The sequence below is a fragment of the Papaver somniferum genome, chromosome 4 (assembly GCF_003573695.1).
Source record: "Papaver somniferum cultivar HN1 chromosome 4, ASM357369v1, whole genome shotgun sequence".
Lineage (NCBI taxonomy): Eukaryota > Viridiplantae > Streptophyta > Magnoliopsida > Ranunculales > Papaveraceae > Papaver > Papaver somniferum.
The window spans coordinates 5,440,626-5,448,417 of NC_039361.1; positions in this window are offsets into that span (position 1 = coordinate 5,440,626).

Sequence of the window (7,792 nt, forward strand, 5' to 3'; positions counted from 1 at the left end):
GGTAATCATGCCGAACCACGTATATCTTGTGTTCATGTACATCTCTTGTTTGTTTACTTCAATATGTATGATTGTAGTTCTGTGGATGTAGAGGTAGAATTTTCCACATCTACAGATATCAAGTGGTTGTTCCAAAAAACTTGGCGTAAAAACTTACACCACAACAGTTCTCACACATTTTTGCAAGTTTTGTTACATGCCGTTTGCACACACCACATTATATATATACACATGTATCATAAATCATTTCTTGTAAGTTCAATGCAGATTACAAAAACAAAATTCTATAAGAACCCAAAATTTATTGAGATGTTTGTGGAAGTTGAAAAATGGGTTCAGCAAAGTGCAGAGAATAAAATCGTTAAAGATGACAAAATTTACCTCGCTTGTTGTTCTTTTTGTTTGTGCTGATTGATGGATTTAGTTTTAGATTGCATATTTAAACAAAAAAAATTGGACAAGACATCCATCATTTTTCTTGTGCAACAAAGCAGATCAATTTCCAAATGGTACAAAGCATATGAAAAGGATTTTGATACAAAACATGACGAATACAATGGTAAGTGGTACAAAGAGAATTCCGCATCACAAAGGAGTTAGACGAGAGGAGTCCGGAGTTAAGAATTTATATAGACAAAATTAATGTTAAACTTAAAAGCTGAAAATCGAAAAATGATTCTTTTTTACAGTGTAGTAAAATATTTTTCAAGCAGTTTTCAAATTCTAATCGCTCCAAACTTGTGGCGTAGGAACTTACACGACAACAACCATGGCACCACATGTATATCTTGTAAGGGTCCGTTTGTCATGCAAAATTTTGCAATGCAAGGTAGTAGCAACTACCAGTAGTAGGAAGTCATGCATTCGACCCCTAGTTAGTAAGTTCGCGAATGATTCACGAATCATTCGCGAATTTTACCGTTTTATTCGCGTACGTTTGCAACTCCGAACCCAAGTCGCGTATTATGTGGCATTCCCGGATTATTCGTGAACCGTTCACGAATTTTACATATTCCGAATGATACGTCCGCTTAATTCGTCATAAATTCTTTAGCTTTTACTTTTCAAAGACTCCACTTTTTGGGCTTTACTGCCTTCCGAGCATACACGACCGAATATTAAACGTGTTGTAATTTTTATGAAACAAAACGACTGAAGAGATTTGAAGGTGAAGGTGAGAGAGATCTCAAACTCACTAACCAAGCATCTAAACCACCATACGACGTCCTCTTGGATAACTAATGTTGTATATATTATTAATATCATCATATTAAGTTTATTTTTTCTTTAAATAACTCACACATATGCATAAAAATTGGTCTATGACCTTATAAATACAAATTATTTGTTATATATAGATACCGAATTTTCAGAGCCGAACTCACATTTATAAATCGAATTATACACGTATGTATGCCGTTCCGAATTACTGACGAATCACGTCCCGTTGACCGAATTTTGGACCGAGTCTGGATTTTACAAAACCGTATAATACTCGTACGTTTACCGTTCCGTACGTTTGCCGAATCCCGAATTGCTAACTAGGATTCGACCTACCAGGAGTACAAGTAGATGTGTTTGGCATGGCAATAGCAATTCAGTCAAACCAATCAAAAAAAAAGGCACGGGAGTTGATACTATCAAGGTCTTTATTGCCTCAACAAAAATCGATTCACAGCAAAACTATGGATTGATGATCAGTATTAATTCATGAAATTGATTCATAGCAAAACTATTGAAGCTCCCCTCAACAAAAATCAATCGTTTTTATTCCAGTCAACATTCACATATGATCATCAATATATAGAAGATACATCTTAAATAACCAGGGAAATCTAGGGTTTTGTTCAATGATGATTTTCATCTCTAAAAGTAAATCTAAATCTACACAGAGAGAAGAAGACTAAGACATCAATTTTACCTGTAAATAGTTCTTTGATTAGTTTCGATTGTGATGTAGGTAACTAAAATTGCAGAGATGAGAAAGAAGGGTTCATGAAAACCACAAAGATCAGTCGAGAAATATGAAATTAAACGAAAATTGATATTTATCATCAAAATCTTTGGAGTCAATTTGGTCAAAGGGAGTAGTTTATGTGTGCAATAGAGGGCGACATTCAATGCAGAGGTTCAGAGGTGAACATTCAAAGTCGCCTAATGGAAGTAATAGGAACTACGACGTAGTTGCTATTACGTGCAGTTGATACAAGCCAAACATAAGAAAACTGAATGCGTCCCTTGACCACATCGTTGACTACACTACCTCCCTCTGTTACGCCCATGCCAAACGGACCCTAATCATCATTTTTACATGCATTTTTCCCAAATAACATGAAGACGGCTGTCCGAGTCACACTGGCGCTACTGATGAAGCGTCCGATTCCAACCAAACCGATTTAGGAAGTACTAATTAACCGGTGCCATAATGATACATCTACTGGGATTTTATCCGCGGATATCACCGAGAGAGACATAGAGCTGGGACCCGTATGTCACCTACCAATCCCGATGTAGAGGGCATTATCCAACTGCCACACGATATCTTCCCGGAATTTGTCCCCGGATTTTTGGGCGTCAACGTAGCATTGTCCTAACCGGTGGGTTCCCATCCAGTGTCCGGACACCGGGAACCTCCGCCAACAGCCGCACAGACGTTTGTCTATTTCTACCCTTTTGCCCAAGGCCGGTCGGTGTGACTCCAAGAAAAAAGATCGTTTCTTCTCATCCTCCGGGAGAAGAAACACCCCAGAAAATTCTTCAAACAAAAATATAATAAATCAAATTCTTAACTTTGAAGGAAAATAAAACTAAAGAAATTTGTCTCATACTCAATCCGTATATATATAGACCACAATTGAATCTGCCCCAGTATTTGTCTTTGATCTGTTTTTTTTTTTCCTTTTTCTTCTTCTCATTTTGCTCATTATTATGTCTAGTAACTGGAATTCATCTTCATTTCAGTTATTTCTAGAAGGATGGTTGGTTCGTCAAGAAAATTACTTCACTATGTTTGTTTACTCCTGACTCATCTGAGTCGTCTGGATCTGAGTCCATCTGGATCTGAGTGGAAATCACCTGACTCATCTGGATCTGACTCGATATGTTTGTTTTGAGTCAGATCTGACTCATCTGACTCAAAAAAAATGTGAGTCAGTGGTTTGGTCCCGTGAGTCAGGGGTATTTTGTTACCTGACTCAAATGGGTCCGAGTCAGGGGTTATGTCTGAGTCATACGTCGAGTCAGATCTGACTCAAAATACAAAACAAACGGTCTGACTGCTGACTCGGTCAGAGTCAGAGGTTTACTCAGACCCAGACGCCGAATCAGCTGCAAACAAACAAGATGTCGAACAAACAACAACTGAATCAAACATTTATGAGAAACATGATTCCGTTTTACGCGATTTAATCGAACGTGTTTTAGCTCATTACCAGCAGTATTACGAAGCAAAGTCGTTGGTATCGCAACAAGATGTTTTTATTCTGTTATCACCGGTTTGGTTTAGTACATTAGAGATATCTTTTTTTTTGGATTACTGGGTTTAGAGCAACCACAGTCATGAGACGGACCAAACACCAAAAGCCAGACTAAAAGCCAAAAAAAATTGGTATTCTGGGTGTTCAAGCGCAATGGGGACGACTAGAATTTGGTGAAGCGTAACTTATACGAACGCTTGATGCGAGACGGAACTTATACTCACGTTTCTTGACCGAGCGTCTTTATAATATGCGTCTGAGTGAAACGGAGTTATTACGTGCGCCTGATTGAGGCGCAGGTATAATTCACGCCGAACATGGGACGGCGATGGAAAGTGCGTCTACTGGGACGGAGATGTTATGTGCGTCTGATACATACGGAGATAGAAAGTGCGTCTCCGTCGGGCGGACATAAAAGGTGCGTCTGGGTAGGGCGGAGATGAAAGGTGCGTCTGGGTCGGGCGTATACGTGAAGTCCGTCTGAGTGGGGCGTTTATGGAAAGTCCGTCTGAGTGGGCACAAAACTGACGCTCATATTACGTGCGCTCATAATGAGGATGTGGATGATTGAAATACACAAGATCCGGTACCTAAGAAGAAATTCAAGAGAATATGTAATTTCCATTAGCTATCATGGAGCCAATTAGAAAATAAAGATTCACAGCTGACAAGTTGTCAGCAAAGAAATTTGTTTAATTAAGAAGCTAAAAACAGGATGAATTAATCTGTATAAGCTTTTAAATATCTTACATGGGTTGGCATTAACAAGCATCGCAGCACCTCCAAAATCACAGCTAGTAGGTACTGGATTCTTCTGATAGTAACTGTTGAGTAACAAACGCTCATATTACGTGCGCTCAAAACAGACGTACATTAAAATTACGTCTCACACAGGCGTACTGGATTCTTTTGGTCCGTCTCATGACTGTGGTTGCTCTAGTTCAGGCGTAGATGCAATGGCAGAACCAGTCAAGTTTGTAACAGAACACTAGTAGCACCCCCAGAAACGTAAATCGCTTTACACCCACGGTTTGTACTAGCAATCAAACAACCTTCAATAGTAGCCATTGGTACTGAATATTCTCTCCCATCAAGTAACAACGGACCAGCAATACCAACAGACGTTAATAATACGTCCGTCTCCCGCATACGGTCATAATACATGCGTCCGGACCAGGCGCTTTTAGTAACTGCGTCCAAACCAGGCGTTTTTAATAACTGCGTCTGCTATGGGGCGTAGGTTTTATCTACGTATGGCCCGGCGGTGTTTATAATGACGCCTAACTCAAACGCTCTATATACATCCGCCCCATTATCATACGTTATTTATACGTACGCCCGATGTGGAGCGTCCACTATACTTCCGTCTGAAATCATACGCCCACTATACTTCCGTCCCACTATTAATCATTTTAGTCTGGGTTGGCGATCACATTTGGTCGCAAACCCTAATTAACTGGACTAAATATGGTTTTAGTCAGTACCACTGCGGCTGAATTTGGGACCAAATTTGGGTATAGTCCCCAAATTTGGTCATGACTGTGGTTGCTCTTAGACCTTGTTTAGCTATTAAAATCGTTAAGTATTCGGTTAATGGTTCGAGTGAAGAGCAATTGAAGAAGTTAGACAAGTTGAAAATCGAGATTAAAGAAGAGGAGAAAAGATTTGGTTAGGAATTTAGGATTCAGGAGAGTTTAGCTGCACTGCCTTTCTCGGAGATTGCAACCCTTTACCGGTTTCTTGTCAAATGCAGGCGAACCATATTTAGCCATCACTGCTCTCCTAAGTCCCTTTCGCCTTTTCTGTTGCTAAGATTAAACTTGATATATTTCAGAGTTTATATATTTTAGACTCTGCACCTATTCTAATCGGGTGACTTTGTTGCTGAACCGTTCTGTGAATAAACCAACAAACAAACATTATTAGCTACTTCCGTGTTGGTCTTGGGTTAACAAATTCATGCAAAACTGCGTTCATAAAAATTCCGACCAACAAGTATGAGCACTCAGCACACATTTATATTGTCTGGTCTCATGCTTTTAGCACACGACAAAGTATATTTATATGTAAACACACGATGTCATGGTATAATATTTCCCGGGTAGTGTCTTTGCGGATTACAAAACAAAAAACCCCAACGACCCAAGATGGATTGGAATAATTATTGAGATGTTGGCGAAAATTAAATAAATATGGATCACCGTAAATGTAGCATCAAATATCAGAAACTATGGTTATCCATTATTAGTATACATTTAAAGCAGAGTAGGGTAAGTTTCTGGTTAGAAATCTATTTTATGGAACGGAGTTCATGATGAATAATATTGTGTGGAAACTGTTTTTAAAAGGTATTAAGTTGATAGTGACAACATATTGGTATCAGTTGCATGTATAGTGTGCATAAGGAGTGAAACGTTAATTTGTTAATATTTCATTTGCAAACCTAATATTATATTAGTATATCAGTACATGAAATATTTTTTGTTACGATTAGTGAATTTATAAAGGTTTCACCTATTTTTGCCATCCACACCTTCCCTATTTGCTACTCTTATCTCGAAAGTAATTCACTTGTTAGTTCAACTTTTTCCTATTTACCACTTATATAAGTCGAGAAGTCAAATTAGATTGGACAACTATCTCTACTCCTATTAAAAAAATTAAATTAGAATTCTGTTAAAGCAGTAAGCCGTTATGTTTGACTTATTAACTTCTTTAGCTCTTATCATTTAATTCGTCCACAAACTATTAACAGGCGTCCAGAACTACAATCCCCACTAGTCGGCCAAAACTGGACGACTGAAATTCAATTTTCTTTTGATTGTTGAAACAAAATCATAGTGAAACAAACAGTATTAGTCGCAAGGACATATGAACAATTGAACTTGAAATAAAATCTACAAATAAGAAATAAAATGAAAAATAAAAACTAAAGAAACAATGAGTGAAGGTGGTGATCAGCGGGAAGAAATAGAGTAGAAGAAGGTGGTCGATTGGTGGAGAGGGAGAAAGACCTAGATTTGATACTTGGGTTTTCTATTTTTGGTGTAGTTGTTGGTTGATTTTATTGGTCGGTGTATTGTATACGTAAAGTCAAGTAGGTAGTATTTATGATATATTAAAAAATATATGAGTGGTAAATAGGATAAGTGAGGGTGGTAAGTATATGGGTGGCATAAAAGAAAAATGTGGGTGACAAATAGGTGGAATTTTTATAAAAATACTCCTCATTTTTGTTAGTCGGTACTTGGTAATACTAATAAATTGGTGGAAGATTTGGCGTAAAAACTTACACGACAAAAATCTACGTTGCGAACGAGAACTCGAGTCTACCTCATGAATGAAAAATTATCACGTGACAAAAAAACTACCTCGATTGATAATCTACACCAAACTCCAAAATCTGCTATGTAAATCGATGTGTCCGTAATACTTTGAAATTTGAACATGTGCCCAGTGATGGAGCCAACCCATGGCAAGAGTAGGCAGCTGCTTATCGTGCCAGGCCGGCTCCGAAGCCCAATTTTACTTGTCCTAATATATTTTTCCGACATCCTAAGCTTATTTTTTGTTTCTTTTTCCAACGCTTGCCTATTTTTGCTTCCTCTTAAGCCTTAAGCAAATTTCTGGCTTCGTCATTGCATGTGCCCGGGTATCACTTATGCGGACATGGCACAATGCACAAGCGGACACATGTAAATTCTCAACGTGGACAAGTTACAAAATCAGTGACAAGAAATTTATGAAAAGCATATTCATAGACCATGGTACCATACACGACACAAGAGAATTAGTCTAATCAAAATCTGTAAAAGCAGAATCATTTTATGATCCCATCTCTAGTTATAGTGTTGTCGTCTTAGCAATCCTATATATAGTTATCATTTGGTTAATCCTCCCAACTCCAAGTTTGCTTGTTTGCATTTGCAATGCGGAGGAAGATTGAGTACCGGGGAAAATAGAAAGGTTTTGAAAAGAGCTATGCAAATCGTCGATAAAATCGGAGTCAACCCGGTTCTATGTTTTTCTTCCTTTTTTTCATCAAATCTTTGATTCAAAGTTGTTTTCTTTGGAAATTTTATTTTACTTCTTCTTTTACCCAATTCATTGTTTTTCAGTTCTCAATTTACTTAAAGAATCTTTCTTTGATTTGATTTATATGCGTGGAGTTTAGAGGGGGGCTATTTTTTTCGTTCTTAATCTCTCCTTTTCTGTTTGTCTAAGTTCTACCAAAATTTCTCTCATCTCGGTCTTTCTTCTTCAAATTGGCTTAGTCGTTTTCTTCGATTCCCTTTTTAAATCATCAGTTTTTAAAA